This window comes from Equus przewalskii, chromosome 15, assembly GCF_037783145.1.
Source record: "Equus przewalskii isolate Varuska chromosome 15, EquPr2, whole genome shotgun sequence".
In the NCBI taxonomy this organism is placed as follows: Eukaryota; Metazoa; Chordata; class Mammalia; order Perissodactyla; family Equidae; genus Equus; species Equus przewalskii.
The window spans coordinates 84,901,489-84,919,027 of NC_091845.1; the positions used below are offsets into that span (position 1 = coordinate 84,901,489).

At 48.0% G+C, this 17,539-nt stretch overlaps 1 long non-coding RNA gene across 1 annotated transcript in view; it reads left to right on the top strand.

Moving 5' to 3' along the window:
* The first annotated feature begins 208 nt into the window (after positions 1–208).
* Positions 209–17,539, top strand: part of LOC139076027 (uncharacterized) — a 46,790-nt gene continuing 29,459 nt past the window's right edge. Inside the window, exon 1 of the long non-coding RNA XR_011527246.1 lies at positions 209–465. This is a non-coding gene — a long non-coding RNA (uncharacterized lncRNA). The remainder of the gene's footprint in view (positions 466–17,539) is intronic.

The window sequence follows — 17,539 nt, forward strand, 5'->3', positions numbered from 1 at the left end:
AAGGCCTTGTAGCAAGCACTCTTGTCCGCCCAAGGTCCCTGAGTCCTCCTGCTCTCCCCTCCCTGACTTCCTGTCCTCCCCTCCCTATAGGTACAGTCCTTTGCAATGCAACTTTGCTCCTTCTCCCATCAAGAGGCGCAATCTATTTCTCCACTCCTGGAAGATGGGTTTGGTCACGTGATTTGCTTTGGCCAATGGGGCGTTAGTAGATGTGACGTAAGCGGAAGCCCCAGAGCACTCACGCGGAGGGGGGGATTCTTGCTTTTGCTGCTGGGAGCCTGGGGTTCCCTGTGGTGAAGCCTGGGCTGGTCTGCTGGAGGACGCGGGGACCCGCTGTTGCACCTGACGGCCTTGCACCCACCAGTGTGCCAACCAGCTTGATGGAGTGAGCGCTCCAGCCCACCCACCGACTGGCCGCAGGAGGACTGCCCAGCGGAACTACAGAACTGTAAACCAAATAGAACGGTGAGCGTTTTGTTTGTTTTTAACACTCAGTTTTGGGGTGTTAGTTACATGGCAATAGATGGCCGAGTTAAAGTGGTTTTCTGTTCCAGCCTAGATCCTGCAGGGGCTGGACCTTTTCTAAAGAACACACATTAGGAACCCCTCAGGTAGGGCGGCACCAGATACAGATGGAGACACACACACACACACACACACACACACACACACGTGGACACATGCACACGAGAGCGGGCTTGAGTTTTCACTGTTAAAGATGAATACCTCTGGGAGTGGGAATGAGTTGGGGTCAGGGCCGTGAGGAAGTCCTTTAACTTCAGCTCTGTGTACACCTCTATACAGACATTCTTGCAAAAAATACATATTTACAGTATTACCTGAGTTGTTCTTAAAGTTAAATAAATACCCACATCATGCTGAGGAGCTTCCATCGTGTCCCCGGCTTGTGGCCCGGAGGTCTAGGTCCCCATCTCCCCACACCACAGCGCTGTGGGGTTTCCCTTCTCTCAGGAGGGGAGAAAATGTGGTAGGCCTCCCAGCAACCAGGGAGCGCTCTGCGCCCTTTGACCCCTGCCTCTGCTGGTGGGAGGAGGTGAGTGGTGGGTGTGGGGTGGGGGAGAGAAGGTGGGGGAGAAACAGGTTCTGTGGTTTCCGAGGTGAAGAAATAGCCTGTCTTCGGGGGCAGAGCCCAGGGGCCTGGCCTGGCCTGGCCCATCAGCCCGTTTGCTTACTCGCTGGATGACTCAGTGGAACGCTGAGGGAGCTGCATCTCCGGAGCAGAGAAGAAAGTTGTAGGCAGGTGCAGCCTGCCATTTCCAGAGACACACAGGGAGCAGCAGAGGGCCGTGGAGGAAGGCACAGAATCTGGGAGCCGACTTTCTCTACAGGGATGAGTTCTCTTTGGGAACTCTCTGAAAGTTGACATTTTTCCTTGTTTAATTTCATTAGCTGTCCACTCTCTCTCTTCTCGTAGTTAGAAAGCCCCCAGGCGGACAGGGACTGTGTTTGGTTGTCCAGCCTTTCTTCTCTCTACTCCTCTCTCCTATGGAGGACCCATTCTGTGGGATCCAGATGAGGATGACCTCTCAGGACCTCTCTCCATAATCAGGGGTCAGTGCTTGGTTTCCTGATTCTGGAATTTCTACTGGGAAATTATATACAAATAGAATATATATATATATATGGAAAATCTGCTTTGTCCTTTTGAGTGTTTTCTAATTGAAATGTTCAGTCTTGTCTTTTGTGTCCTTTCCCACTGTAAACAGAGTTGTTTTAAGCCAGTATCAGCGTTGTCTATTTTTCTGCTCATTCTGTTATTGTTCCTGTAGTCTAGTCACCTGGTTATTTTTCATGCGTGCCAGACACTGTTATTTGAAAAAATTGTGGAAGTGATTGGAAGTTTGGGCTTATATCATCTGTGGAGAGACTTACCTTTGCTCCTGGAAGGAGCCTAGGCGTGCTGGTCATCCAGGCCCACCTTACCCCAGTTTCAGTGATGACCTGATTCTGAGCTGGATGGAGTCCCTGCAAGGCTGCGTCTTCCACCTCCCACCGTGCTTAGAATGCATCCTCCAGGGTCCCAGTCCCACTGCGGGGGTACCAGCCCCTCTCTCCCATACCTGGGGGGCTTTGACTCTCACTTTTTTCCCCCTTAGCCCCTTCAAGGCTGTCAACAATCTTGCTCAGCCTCCCAATTGCCTCTTCTAGAATTGGCAGGTGCCCAGGAAAAGAGCAAGCCCACACGCCCCTCTTCTCCGTTAGCTTAGCTTAGTTACTTTAACTGCCTCCCCAGCTCCTCACTGCCTTTGAGTAAATTTTTTCAGTTAAGGACGTTTGTCCGGCTTCTGTAGAGGTCCTCACTGGCAAAGTTGGTCCGGAGAATCTGGCCCATCATTTCTAGGAGTAGAAGTCCTTTATGTAAAGTGGCTACTGTCTTGGGTGGGAATAGATATACAAGGTGGATTTATGGGAATGAGTACATGAAATCTCAGCGTTAGGAAGGGAAATAGGATTGAAGCTCTAGGAAGGAAGCTCTGCCCTCTGAAAGGTGGTGCAGGCTCGGTTGTAGCAAAGAGAGATACAGTAGTTCACACAAAATCAGTGTGTTTACTTCTCTCTTCCATAGCAGTCTAGGAGAAGGTGCTTAAGCGCCATGCAGGTCCGGCCCAGGCGGCGTGCGGCTCACCCCGGGCAACGGGCAGGTCTGGTTTTCTCCAGTCGCGGGGAATCCAACATGGTGGAAACAAGCTGCGGTAGATCTGCAGAGGAAGTTTGGCAAACATCTTGCTTTTTGGTTCAGAGCTGGGTTACTCGGATCATTCTGTCAGAAATCCAGACAAGAAGACTCTGATGGAGAGAAAAATCAGGTCAAGAGACCCGGGCGAGAGGAGGTCGGGTAGGACTCTGGCTGCGCCTGACACCATGTCGGAAGCAGTCCAGGATTCAGACGTCGATGGGGAGAACTGCCCACTGAGGCTGCACTGGATTTCCGGGCAAGTGTGCCGTGGAGGGTCAGGGCAGCTGCTGGGAGGTCCACGCAGTTTCCCACAGGTAGCTGACGCTGCCCGGCTGACCAACGGACACTCCTGGGGCTGAGGCTTTGTGGTCACCCAGGCTGAGTGAGGAAGACGCTGCCTTTAAAGCTCCCCGTCCAGCATGTCCTGAGTTAGGAAGACCTCAGATCCCGAGAAACCGTGTCTTTTCCTCTGAATAGCGGTGCCTCTTAAACACCTTTTATGGAGTCTGGGGTCGTTGCCTTTGCAGGAACAATGCAAAAACCTGTTGTTGCTTTGCATTTCGAAATGTCTGTGTTCACTTCTCTGGCCTGATAAAAGAACTTGAATTTGAAAGACGGCTGTGGGGAGTATCAAGCATTTTTTTCAAATATATTCTTTATTTAATATTTTCTTAAAAATGATTATTAGAGTATGTATCAGCAGCCCTTCAGGAAACTCCCCGTTTGTCCAACCCTGCCCTCTTCCAGTCGCCACCCACCCCCAAGGGGAATCCCTGTCCTGACAGCTGGCAGCATGGATGAGTTTTGTCTGTTTTTGTCCTTCATCTAAATAGAATCGTACAACATATACTCTTTGGTGTCTGGATTCTGTGGCCATTGCTGCTGCGTGTGGCTGTGAATTCTGCGCTGTCATTGCTGTGTGGTATTCATTGTCTGAAAATACCAGTTTATTTGTCATTATTCTGTTGATGGGTATTTGGGCAGCTTCCAGTGTGAAGCCATCATGAGTCACGCTGCTGCGAACCGTCTTGTTTGTGACTTTTGGAGAACATACACCACATTCTGTTGGTACCTTATTTTTAGTTGTAGAAATAGCTTCCTGTCCCCAACACCCCATTTGAGCCAGGATTGTCTGGTAGTTGTGTGAGGAGTTAAAGGGGCTCAGACGGGGTCTCTAAGGGCAGAGCTCAGAGGACAGGTGCCAATGGGCCATGTGGCTTTGGACTCCTGCATTGGCAAAGCGGCTCGATCAACGCTCAGCCCTTCCCACACATTCTCTTCTTTAACCCTCCCAATAGCAGTTCTGCTTTTTCTCCATTTTACAGATGAGGAAACTGAGGCACAGAGAGGCCAGATATCCTGCCTCAAACTGTCACCGAGCCCTAAGGGACCAGTGACTTGCAAGTGGGTCCTTCTGCCCAGAGTCAGTTACACCAATAGAGCGAGACTGGGTTCAGAACAGCAGAGGAGAAGCATCATTCACTGATCAGTGAGTGGAGGAGGCAGAGCTCCTGATCTAAAACACCATCTTCCGGAAGGGAAGTCGGCAGGGTTCTTATGGGATGTGAAGGCTGGGGGGCGTCTCCATGTCATTGCTCGGGGTGGCGCATTTGAGGCATGCGCCGATCTTCCCTTCTTGCACACGGCACCTTTTGCACGTTTCCTTTTGTGCACGGCACCCCATGGCCGCTTTGGACCTTTCTGGTTTGGATCGGGTCTGCGGTTTGGCCATCTGGCAGTGTTCTGCCTTGGTTCCTCTAAGCAAGCATAACTAAAAACAAAGCATTAGACGTGGAAAATGTTTTAGGGACTTCTCTGGGTGACAAAACCACAAAGGCAGCAGGTGGAGGAACCAGAATTGAACCCAGGTGGTCTGGCCCCGGGAGCTGAGGCCTTTGTCGCTCAGCTCTCTTGCCTCCGTGTCCTCGTCCTCCACCTCCACCCGCAGGGCAGATCCATCTCATCCACATTTGAACAGGCCTCATCTTGTGCGCTTAAATTCCCCTCTCGCGTGACCACAGCCTCCTTCCAGGTGCTTGCCCCTCATCTGCCCTTTCCCTCCCTAGTTCTTGAAGGAGTTGCCTCTGGCCTCCTCTCTGTTTCCTCACCTCACCCACTCTCCTCACTTGGCTCCAGCCTGACTTCAGCCCTGACCACTCAACCTCATTAGATCTTGCTCAGGTCACCGTGACCTCTCTGCTGCTAAATCCAATGGTCATCATGGTGAACATCTCTCATCAGGATTGCCATCGCTCCCTCCTTGAAACGCTCTTATCTCTTGACTTGAATGACTTTCCCAGTTCTCATCCTCTCTCTTTAATCTTGCCTCAGGCTCCTCCGCTATATCACCTTTAAACCTTGCAGTGACTCCTGCCTCATCCCTGGGCTCCTTCTCTTCTAATTCCGTACTTTTTCCCTAAATAAGCTCATCTCCACCCAAGACCACATTCACCATCTACTCTCTGAGCATCCCACATGTGTACCTCTAGCTTGGATCTTTTCTAGGAGTTCCAAACTTGTGTATCAAACTGCCCACTCCATCTCTCTGCTTGGTGTTTCTTGGGCACCTAAATTTAGCTTCTCAGGAGTGAACTCATAATCTCCACCATCCCCACCCTGCTCCTTGCCTGGGGTTCCCAGTATGAAGTCTGTGACACCATCATCTATGCACTTGCAGAGTCATCCTTGACGTCTTCCACTTCCTAGCCCCCAAATCTAAGCATTCACTAAGTTTCTTCAAATTTCACCTAATTATCTCGCAAGTCTCTTTACCATCCTCACCCCTACACGTAAATTACCTTTGTGGCCCGGACTCGTTAATATCGCTTCCGGAAAGGTCTGCTTAGTTCCCTCTTATCGCTGCATTCTCCAAATCGCAGGCAGAGGGATGTTTAAAAGTGAAAATCTGATCCTATCACCCAGCTCCCCAACTTAAAACCCTGTAAACAGTGGCTTCTTATTGTTCTCGGGAAATGAGTCAAAACTCAACACAAGTTGTCCTGCCATGCATGATCTGGTTTGCATTGCCAGCCCCTCCTTTCCTTGGTGTCTGCACTGCAGCCGCACCCACCAACTATCAATCCCTCGCATCTGTTCAGCTCCCGCACCCCCACCACTCAGTGACTTCTCTTGCCACCGCCCCCTCTTTGACGCCGAACTCATCCTGCAGATCTCCACTCAAACGTCCCTTCTCTGAAACGTCCGTTGAAACCTCCCTTCACCTTCAGATGAAGACAGGACCCTCTATTATATGTTTAAACAAATTTTTTTTTAATTGACATATAACTGACATGTAACGTTATATTAGTTTCAGGTGTGCAACATAGTGATATTTGTATATATTGCAAAACGATCACCACGACACTTAACATCCATCACTGTATGTAGTTACAAAAATATTTTTATCTTGTGATGAGAACTTTTAAGATTTACTCTCTTAGCAGCTTTCAAATATGCAATACAGTATTATTAACTGTAGTCACCATGCTGCATAATATATCCCCAGGACTTATTTTATAAATATAAATAAGTATACTTTTGATCCTCTTGACCCCTTTTGCCTACCTCCTACTCCCTCCCTCTGACAACTACCAATCTGTTCTCTGTATCTGTGAGATCTGTTTTTTTAGATTCCACATAAAAGTGACATTATACGGTATTTGTGTTCGGTATTTGTGTTCGTCTGTCTGACATTTCATTTACCATAATGCCCTCAAGGGCCATCTATGTTGTTGCAAAAGGCAAGAATTCATTCTTATATCTGTCTGTCTGTCTATCTATCTATCTATGTATCTGTCTATCTATCTACCTACCTACCTACCTATCTACCTACCAGATTTTCTTTATGGATTCATCCATCAGTGACAGTTAGGTTGTTCCCATGTCTGGCTGTTGTAAATGATGCCGCTGTGAACGTGGGGCTGCAGATATCTTTTCGTTAGTGTTTTCATTTTCTTTAAATAAATACCAAGAAGTGGAATTGCTGGATCATATGGTAGTTCTATTTTTGATTTTTCGGGATCCTCCATACCGTTTTTGATAGTGGCTGCACCAGTTTGCATTTCCATCAACAGTGCACAAGGGTTCCCTTCTCTCCACATCCTTGCCAACACTTGTTATTTCTTGTCATTTTAACAGAGGCCATTCTAACCAGTGTGAGGTGATATCTTAATGTGGTTTTGATTTGTATTTCCCTGATGATTAGTGATGTTGAGCATCTTTTCATGTACCTGTTGAGCATCTGTATGTCTCACTTGGAAAAATGTCTATTCAGATCCTTTGCCCTTTTTTCTTTTTTTTTGAGGAAGATTAGCTCTGAGCTAACTACTGCCAATCCTCCTCTTTTCGCTGAGGAAGACTGGCCCTGAGCTAACATTCGTGCCCATCTTCCTCTACTTTATATGTGGGACGCCTACCACAGCATGGCTTTTGCCAAGCGGGGCCATGTCTGCACCTGGGATCCGAACCGGTGAACCCCGGGCCGCCAAGAATCAGAATGTGCGAACTTAACTGCTGCGCCACTGGGCTGGCCCCATGCCCATTTTTTAATTGGATTGTTTGGATTTTTTTTGCTATTAAGTTGTATGAGTTCTTTATGCATTTTGGATATTAGATCCTTATTGGACATATAATTTGCAAATATTTTCTCCTTTTTCATTTTGTTGATGATTTTCTTTGCTGTGCCGAAGCTTTTTAGTTTGATGTAGTCCCATTTGTTTGTTTTTACTTTGGTTGCCTTGGCTTTTGGTGTCAAATCCAAAAAATCATCACCAAGACCAATATCAAGGAGCACAATGCCTGTGTTTTCTTCTAGGAGTTTTATGGTTCCAGGTCTTATGTTCGTGTCTTTAACCCATTTTGAGTTAATTTTTGTGTATGGTATAAGATAGTGGTCCAATTTCATTCTTCTGCATGTGGCTGTCCAGTTTTCCCAACACCATTTATTAAAGCGACTGTCCTTTCCCCATTCTATATTCTTGGCTAATTTGTCATAAATTAACTGACCATATATGTGTGGGTTTATTTCTGGATTCTCTATTCTGTTCCATTGATCTATATGTCTGTTTTTGTGCCAATACCGTACTGTTCTGATTACTCCAGCTTTGTAATATATTTGAAATCAGAGTGTATCACGCATTGTTCCAGAACATCCAGCTTTGTTCTTCTTTCTCAAGATTGCTCTGGCTATTCAGAGTTTTTTATGGTCCCATACAAATTTTAGGATTGTTTGTTCTATTTCTGTGAAAAATGCCATTGGAATGCTGATAGGATTGTTTGAATTTATAGATTGCTGTGGTATGGACATTTTAACAATATTAATTCTTTCAATCCATGAGCTCAGAATATCTTTCCATTTATTTGAGTTTTCTTCAATTTCTTTCATTAATGTCATAGTTTTCAGTGTACACGTCTTTTACCTCCTTGGTTAAAATTACTTCTCAGTATTTTATTCTTTTTGATGCAGTTGTAACTGGGATTGTTTTCTTAATTCCTCTTTCTGATAGTTTGTTATCAATGCATAGAAATGCAACAGCTATTTGTTTTTTTATTTTTTTTATCCTGCAACTTTACTGAAATCATTTATTAGTTCTAACAGTTTTTTGGTGGATTCTTTAGGGTTTTCTCTATATAATATCATGTCTTCTGCAAATGTGACAGTTTTACTTCTTCCTTTCCATTTTGAATCCCTTTTATTTCTTTTTCTTGCCCAATTGCTCTGGCTAGGACTTCCAATACTATGTTGAATAAAAGTGGCGAGAGTGTGCATCTTTGTCTTCTTCCTGATCTTAAAGGAAAAGCTTTAAGCTTTTCACCATTGAGTATTACATTAGCTGAGGGCTTGTCATATGTGGCGTTTATTATGTTGAGGGATGTCTCCTCTATACGCACTTTTTTGAGAGTTTTTATCATAAAAGGATGTTGAATTTATTAAATGCTTTTCTTGCATCTGTTGAGATGATCATGTGATTTTTATCCTTCATTTTGTTAACTTGGTACATCACATGGATTGATTTGCAGATGTTGAACCAGCCTTGCACCCCTAGAATAAATCCCACTTGATCCTTTTAATGTATTGCTGAATTTGGTTTGCATATATTTTGTTGAGGACTTTTTCATCCAATTTCATCAGGGATATTGGCCTGTAATTTTCTTTTCTTGTCGTGTCCTTATCTGGTTTTGGTTTCAGGGTAATGCTGACCTTGTAAAATGAGTTTGGAAGTGTTTCCTCTTTTCTTTTTTTGGAAGAGGTTGAAAAGGTTTGGTATTAATTCTTCTTCAAATGTTTGGTAGAATTCACCAGTGAAGCCATCTGGTCCTGGACTTTTGTTTCTTGGGAGATTTTTGATTACTGATTCAATTTATTTACTAATAGTCTGTTTAGATTTTCTATTTCTCATGATTCAGTCTTGGTATGTTTATGTTGTATGTTTATAGGAATTTATCCATATCTCTTCTGGGTTGTCAAATTTGTTTGTATATAGTTGTTCATAGTATTCTCTTAATGATCCTTTGTATTTCTGTGCTATCAGTTGTAATGCCTCTTTCATTTCTGATTTTATTTATTTGACTACTCACTTCTTTTTGGTGAGTCTAGCTTAAATGTTTGTCTGTTTTGTTTATCATTTCACAGAACCAGCTCTAAGTTTCACTAATCTTTTTTGTTGTCTTTTTAGTCTCCATTTCATTTATTTCCACTCTGATCTTTCTTTTTCTCCCCAAAGCCCCCCAGTACATAGTTGTATATTTTAGTTGTGGGCCCTTCTAGCTGTGGCATGTCAGACGCGGCCTCAGCATGGCTTGATGAGTGGTGCTATGTCTGCGCCCAGGATCTGAACTGGGCAAACCCTGGGCCGCTGAAGCAGAGCACTCGAACTTAACCACTTGGCCATGGGGCTGGCCCCTATCTTTCTTATTTCCTTCCTTCTACTAACTTTGGGCTTCATTTGTTCTTCTTTTTCTCGTTTCTTGAGGTGTAAAGTTAGGTTGTTTAGTTGAGATTTTTCTTGTTTATTGGTATAGGCATTTATCACTCTGAACATCCCTCTTACAACTGCTTTTGCTGTATCCCATAAGTTTTGGTATGTTGTATTTCCGTTTTCATTTGTCTCAAGGTATTTTTTGATTTCTCTTTTGATTTCTTCTTTGACCCATTGGTTGTTCAGTAGCATGTTGTTTAATCTCCACATATTTGTGAATTTTTCAGTTTTCTTCTTGTAGTTGATTTCTAGTTTCATACCACTGTGATTAGAAAAGATGCTTGATATGATTTCAGTCTTCTTAAATTTGTTAAGCCTTGTTTGGTGGCCTAACGTGTGATCTCTCCTGGAGAATATTTCACGTGTTCTTGAGAAGAATGTGTATGCTGCTGCTGTTAGATGGATTACAGGGCTTTTCATGACTGTAATTCTTTCGTTATGTAAATAGTTGCTTAGTCAGTCTCCTGTGACGGAATGTTAAGCTCCATGAGGGCAGAGACTGCCTCTGTGTGGCTATCTGCCCTGTTCCCAGCACCCAGAACAGTCTCTTGTCTCTAACAGGGACTCAAATAAATGAATAAATTGATGACTTGCCATCTTCAGAATTTTCATCTATCTCTTCTGATTGTTCCTTACTCATATATAGATATATATATATTTCTTTTTTTTTAGTGAGGAAGTTTGGCCCTGAACTAACATCTGTTGCCAATCTTCCTCTTTTTGCTTGAGGAAGATTGTTGCTGAGCTAACATCTGTGCCAATCTTCCTCTATTTTGTGTGTGGGATGCTGCCACAGCGTGGCTTGATGAGTGGTGTGTAGGTCCATACCTGGGATCTGAACCCACGAACCCCCTGCCGCCAAAGTGGAGTGTGAGAACTTAACTGCTACACCACTGGGCAGGCCCCTCTTTCTCATATTTTGTCTGACATGTTAGACTGTTAATAAAAGTAAGACTAGATTATGTTAAGTTGGCCTCTGTGGTTACTGTATCACTGGAATCAAAAAGAAGTGTTTTTTTTGTTTTTTTGAGGAAGATCAGCCCTGAGCTAACATCTGCCACCCGTCCTCCTCTTTTTGCTGAGGGAGACTGGCCCTGAGCTAACATCTGTGCCCATCTTCCTCTACTTTATATGTGGGATGCCTCCCACAGCATGGCTTGCCAAGTGGTGCATAGGTCCACACCCAGGATCCAAACTGACAAACCCTCAGCCGCCAAAGCAGAACATGCGAACTTAACCACTATGCCATGGGGCTGGCCCCAAATAAGTGGTTTTATACAATCAATATCATTAGCCATCAGAGACCTACACAACAAAACCACAGTGAGATATTAACGTCACACTCACTAAGATGGCTACAGTAAAAAAGCCATGCTGGGAAGAATGTGGAGAAATTGAAATTCTCATATACTGCTGCTGGGAATGCACAATGGTGCAGGTACTTTGGAAGACCGTGTGGCGGGTCCTTGATATGTTAAACATGGCGTCCCCATATGAGCCAGCAATTCCACTCCTAGGCATATGCCCAAGAGAAATGAAAACCTCTGTTCGTATCAGCATTATTCATAATCGTCAAAAACTGGAAACAATCCAAACGTTCATAAACTGATAAATGGATAGTTAAAATGTGCTGTATCCATACAATGGAATATTATTCAGCCATAAAAAGAAATGAAGTAGTGATATACACTGAAACATGGATGAACCTTAGAAATATTATGCTGGGCGGAAGAAGCCAGTCACAAAGGACCGTGTATTGTGTGATTCCATTTTTATGAACTGTAGAAGAGGCAAAATAGGCAAATCTGTAGAGACAGAAAGTAGGCTCGCGGTTGTCTAGGAAAATGGGGAAATGGGGAGTGATTGCCAATGGGCGCGTGGTTTCTTTTATGGGTGGTGAAAATGACCTAAAATGGATTGTGGTGTCGGTTCACATCTCTGTGAACATTCTAAACGCCACTGAATTGTACACTATAAGTGGGTGAATTGTATGGTATGTGAATTATATCTCCATACAGCTGTTTAAAAAAGGTGGTTTACTTTTGAGGGTAAACTGAAAGCGCCCCACCTGGACATGATAAACAACGGCTGACGTGACAACGGTGGAGCCCTGGCCCCGCCGTCCACATGTGGGTCTTCCTTTCAGTGTCCTCTCTGCAGACCACGGGCCCCTTGCTGTGTTTGCTGGACATTTTGTATCCGTCCCCTCCCTTGAACTGCGAGGCAGTGCACAAACTCAGAGCGGCTGGCAGCTCTCCCCTCTTGGGATTGTCGTCCTGAGCTGACGTATGCCATGCCCTTTGCACTGTGCCTGGCTATGGTGAGTGTCCTCTAAATATTACCTGTTGTTATTATCCTGACCACAAATTAGCAACATTTTTAATGTTAAAGAAAAAAGAGAGCCATGGCTTATGTTTTTCCATTTAAAGGGCTGTTGTTTGTGTACTTTTGAAAGTTCTTTCACATATTCAGTACATTTATTTTTCCCCTTCTGGGAAGTTGAGGGGCACAGACCCACCTCCACTCCATCCTCGCCTGTGACAACAGGGTGGAATAATGTAGATGAACACTAGGGGGCAGCATGCATTTGCAATAAAAAAAGTCAGCACACTTGAAACTCAGACCAGAAGATATAAAATGTCTAGTATCAGAGGAAAGTGAAATGTCTTCCTTTAATATCGTGTCTTGTAGTGTTTTCCTATAGGAGGGAAATACTGCTTCGCCAGAGGGGTGTGCTTCCGCAAGGATGCCTGCAGCATCGCTCAGATTCTGCCGCACCTGAGTGCTGTAAGAAGGGCATCTACGCTTTGCTCGCAGCTGCCCTCTTGGTGCGTTCTGCTGAGCGCGGCTTCTCTGGTGAGCTGGTCCCCTGACCGCAGGCATCGGGGACCCCGCCTTAGTACCGCGCTGCCTCTCAGCACTATAAGATAGTATTCTGTCTCTGGGAGGCCCAGTGTGCTTCAAACCCTGGGCTTCCCTGACATTGCTGAGGGGTTTCTGTTAGGGTGTGTGTGTCCCCATTTCACACGAGTCCATCAAGGGCACGGACTGTACCCTGTCTTCACCACTGTGTCCCCACAAGTTTGCCCTGCTTGGCATGTCGTGGGGAAGCTGGAGAACTGTCTCCTGGACTAAACGGCTGCATGGGTGGAAGCTGGAAAAAGGAAAATTACGACCAGCTTGTGCATGAGAAGGGGCTCCCCCAGTGAAGTTTCCTTAATTATTTCTTTTATGTTACAAAAGCAGCTCATAATGGGAAAAGCAAGCAGAAAGAACCTTAAAAATACTCAAAATCCCATCCACCCAGACCTGGGGAATGCACAGATTGTTTCCCCTTGTGTCTGTCGAGCATAGCATGTGAAGGCGTGTGGGTACATGTAGGTACAGTGTTCACATTTATGCCAGCGTGGGACATAGCGCTCCGTCACGTGATGGCACTTTCTTTACTTAACCAATCCTCCTCTTCTGGGAGTTGAGGCTGTTTCTAATTTTTTGCTCTTTTGAAGAGCAGTGTGGTGAAGATCCTTGTAGCTAAATCTTGCCCCACGTTTTTTATTAGTTCCTCAGGATAAATTCCCAGAAGCAGAATTCTGGGTGACGGGTAATTCACAGTGTCACCAACAGTGACAGTGCCTTTGATCAGATGAAAATTCTTAATTAAACATCACACCAGACTCTGTGGTCTTGTCTCCGTAGTGTCGTCACCGCTCAGAACACTTGGTGAACTCCGTGTTTGGTGATCCAGGCAATGACTCACACAGGAAACTAAATCTCATCTCTCATCTTGCCTTTGATCTTGGGCTGTTCAGGAAAGTCTAATTTACCATGAAAGGACACAGCGACCCTGGAGGATATTCATATGAGTGCGCCACCCGAGTCAGGAGGGCAGAGAACCGCTTCCCATGCGGATTGGAGCAGGCAGTCATCAGAGCCTACGGCGGGGAGCCCCACGGCAGCTCTCGTTGTCTGTGTCCTGGTGGAATTGCTTAAAAAGCAGTGTCACTGCACCACGTGTGCTCTCTAGGGCCATCCCTCTGGATTCTTTTCCAATTTGAAGGTGTTTTTTTTTTCTTTCACCCCTCAGTTTTCAAAGCCTTCTTGGAAATTAGAATGGAACTGCTTCCCCATCATCTGAAGACTCTTATGGGTTGCAACAAGGACGTCCCTCTTAACTGGCATCTTTCTTAAAGGTTCCCAAGCTCCTCTTTCTTTAGGTCTTACAGACACACACTAAGGAACAGCTAAACCTTTAAAGATATATTCATGGAATTTCTTTGTGGAAGGGGAGAGAGAGACAGCCGTACCCACCGGGGCTTCGTATTTCTCCACAGAGGGGCTCCGGCGTGGCCGTTGGGAGAGGGGAGTGGGGTAGAGGGCTTGCTCTCGGTTTACTAAGATTGCATTTTCCTTGGAGAGGTGTTAGTGAAGACCTGATTGGTTTATGGGGGAGGGGACTGAATTAACTCAGGCCACCCGCCGGTGCTGCCATGTATGTGGCTGCATTGCACGGGAGTCCGCAGTGGCTCCTGGTGACCAGCTTTGGGTGGATAGTCCAGGCCCTCTGCTGTCTCAGCCTTAAAGCACCCGCCCCCCCCCACGCAGACCTGTGTCCTTTGGCCCAGCCACTGTCACCACTGCTGTGGCAACCAGCTTCATGCGTACGTGGCCTGACAGCTCTCGCTCTAGGTGTACTGGGAATCGCTCACTTTCTGCCTCACGTCTCCCTGACCCTGCAGTGTGAACACACTTGCTTCCTGGTGGCCTTCTGGACGTGCCCGGGACTTACTGTGCTATGGGGCAGCCTTTGACAAACCAGGGATGAGACCCCCTGTTCTGTGTGCCAGGTGGGCATTTCTGAGGCCCTTCTACAAGCTCCTCAGAAGCCCCCAGACCAGCTAACACACCCTGTGCTGGCCTTCCCTCACCCCGTCCCCTGGGATCACCATCCCACCCACTCTGCATCTCAGCATCTTCTCACGCTGCGCCTTCTGCGGGGAAGCAACTGTCCCCGTCCTGTCTGCCACTTTCTGATGTTCCATCTGTGCATTTTTTTTTAAAGATTTTATTTTTTCTTTTTCTCCCCAAAGCCCCCCAGTACATAGTTGTGCATTTTTACTTGTGGGTCCTTCAAGTTGTGGCATGTGGGATGCCACCTCAGCATGGCCTGATGAGCTGTGCCATGTCTGCGCCCAGGATCCAAAGCAGTGAAACCCTGGGCCGCCGAAGCAGAGCGTGCGAACTTAACCGCTCGGCCACGGGGCGGGCCCCTCCATCTGTGCATTTCTTGAAGACTCACTTGGGGACCAGCTAGGATGCTCCTGGTCTGGGGAAGGGCCCTGACATGTGAAAGGGAACCCGACCCAGGCCTCGTTCTTGAGGAGCTCGTGGTTTACGAGGAGACAGCTGAGAACCGGGATGAGGCGAGCATGATCCCAGAGAACCAAGAAGGGGGACGTGGGCTTCGGGACACCTGATCGGGCGGGGATCGCGGGGACTTTCCGAGTGGGAAGCCATTTACTGGAGGAGAGTGGAGAAGGACTTTGTGGGCTGAGAGAATGACCTGGGCAGAGACGGTCCAGGACACGGTGTTTGGAAACTGTGGGAAGCTCAGGGAGGCTGGAGAGGAGGGCGCCGAGGAGTGGGCGTGCAGGAGTCTGCGAGATCTGGGTGCCGGCCACACCCCGGGAGGCCAGAGACGGGCCTCGGTGGCTTCTATGTGTCGCCGTCTGCTTCTGTCCTTCTGTGCTAGGTGGCCTTCCCACCTGGCTGCAGCTCTTCCCAGGGTGGATGTCTGCGGGGAGGGACTGGGGACCGGCCTGAGGCCTGAGTCTGCTGCGGGTGCTCCTGGGAAACCCAGGTCACAGGGATGTGCGAGGACTGGTCTGCATCAGGTTCTTGCTCTTGGGGAGGGCCAGCATGCAGTTGGGGTCTCCGGAACAGCCGGGAAGCGGGGGGAGGGTCTGTCCTGCACCCCCTGGGGAGCACCTGTCCCTCTGCCCTGGAGCAGACCGTGTCTGTTTCTGTTTTCTCTGCTGTGAAGCAAACTCACAGCAGTGGGGCTGTTGGTGTCTTTCCACTGACCCCTGTCCTGTGGTAGCCAGGCAGCTTCCGACTCAGGGACCTGAGTCCAGTGACTTCCAGAGCGGGGCAGACCAACTGGGGGCCGGCCCAATCAAGCAGACCGTCTCTTGGGGATGTTGAGTCAGCAACAGTCGGTGGAGGGTAGACATTACAGGACACACCGAGAAGGCACCAGGCAGAAGCACTGAAGACGAGAGAGGAGAGCAGAGAAGTGGGGTGCTGGGGCCAGGACAGGTGGAGAGGAGATGGCCGAGCCACGGTGCCGCGGCGGCACAGGAGCTGTGAGAGAGCGAGGGGTCCTCGAGTGCCTGGAGGATCCTTCCGCACTGCAGTCCAGACTCCAGGCGCCTATGTCCAGGGCTGGGCCTGCGCGCCCAGGAAGCAAAAAGAGACACATCCGCTTCCCTGTTCCTTACATATCCAACACGGAATAGTGCCAGGAGCTGCACAGCCTGGGTCTGAATGCTAGCTCTGCCACTCACTACTGTGTGAACTTGGGCAAGTAATTGACCTCTCTGTGCTTCGGTCTCCTCATTTGTAAACCGGACTAATTCTGGAGTGTCCCTCCCAGGGCTGCAGTGATGACCGAGTGGGTTTGTGGATATAAGGTGCAGAGAAGCCCCTGGCACGTGGTAAGCTCTCTAGAACCACAGCCTCTGGGCCTGGACGGGACACTCAGGTGGGTGCTTGAGGAGAGTAAGGGACCATTTGCAAAGGTATGGGTAAGACCCAGGGACACTGACAAAGGATGGTGGGGCCCCTGGGGCTGGTACCTGCACAGAGGTCAGTGCCTGGGGCCCAGAGCAGGTGCGGGGGGCGGGTGGGGGGGGGGCAGACGGGGGATCCTCCCCAGCAGGAATGCCAGCTGGTGTGGCTGCTGCCAATGTGATTGTCACAGTAAATGCCAGCCACTTAGGATTTGACTGGTCTCCGTTCCTACAAGCAAAGTGGCCCAACAGGGAGGCCAGCAATCAGAGAGGACACGGGGGGGAGCCGTGGGGCCCCCTGGGCTGTGCCCGCTGCTCTCCCTCACTGGCTGGTCAGACTGTGCGGGCAGGGACAGGGGCCCTTTCTGCTTCGTATCCCGAGCGCCCAGCACAGGAGCAGGAACGGCCCCCAGGGCTCTGTGGGGCCAGAGCTGAAGGAACCTGCAAGAGGCTCAGGCCTTTTTATTTAAATGCACACTGTGTGGTTCGCCCTAAAGCCAATCGAGAGGGGTGAAGACGCTCACAACCAATGTTTCACTGTATGTGTCTATGCAAGTTTATTTTACCTCCTCAGAAAGTGCCCTTTAAGCCCCCTGGGGGAAGTAAAAAAAAGATTAAAAGAGCAAAACCCACATAATCAATGGTGGCTAAAGCAATGGGTTTCCTCTCTGCTGAGTGGGTTTCCTCTCTGCTGTCGGCTGGGGTGTGGGGGTGGGATGGGGGGAGGATGGGAGGATGATGGGGGTATGGGATGTGGGGGGAGGATGGGGATGAGGGGGTATGGGATGTGGGGGGAGGATGGGGATGAGGGGGGATGGGATGTGGGAGGAGGATGGGGATGAGGAAAGTATGGGATGTGGGGGGAGGATGGGGATGAGGGGGGTATGGGATGTGGGGGGAGGATGGGAGGATGATGGGGGTATGGGATGTGGGGGGAGGATGGGGATGAGGGGGTATGGGATGTGGGGGGAGGATGGGGATGAGGGGGTATGGGATGTGGGGGGAGGATGGGGATGAGGGGTATGGGATGTGGGAGGAGGATGGGGATGAGGAAAGTATGGGATGTGGGGGGACGA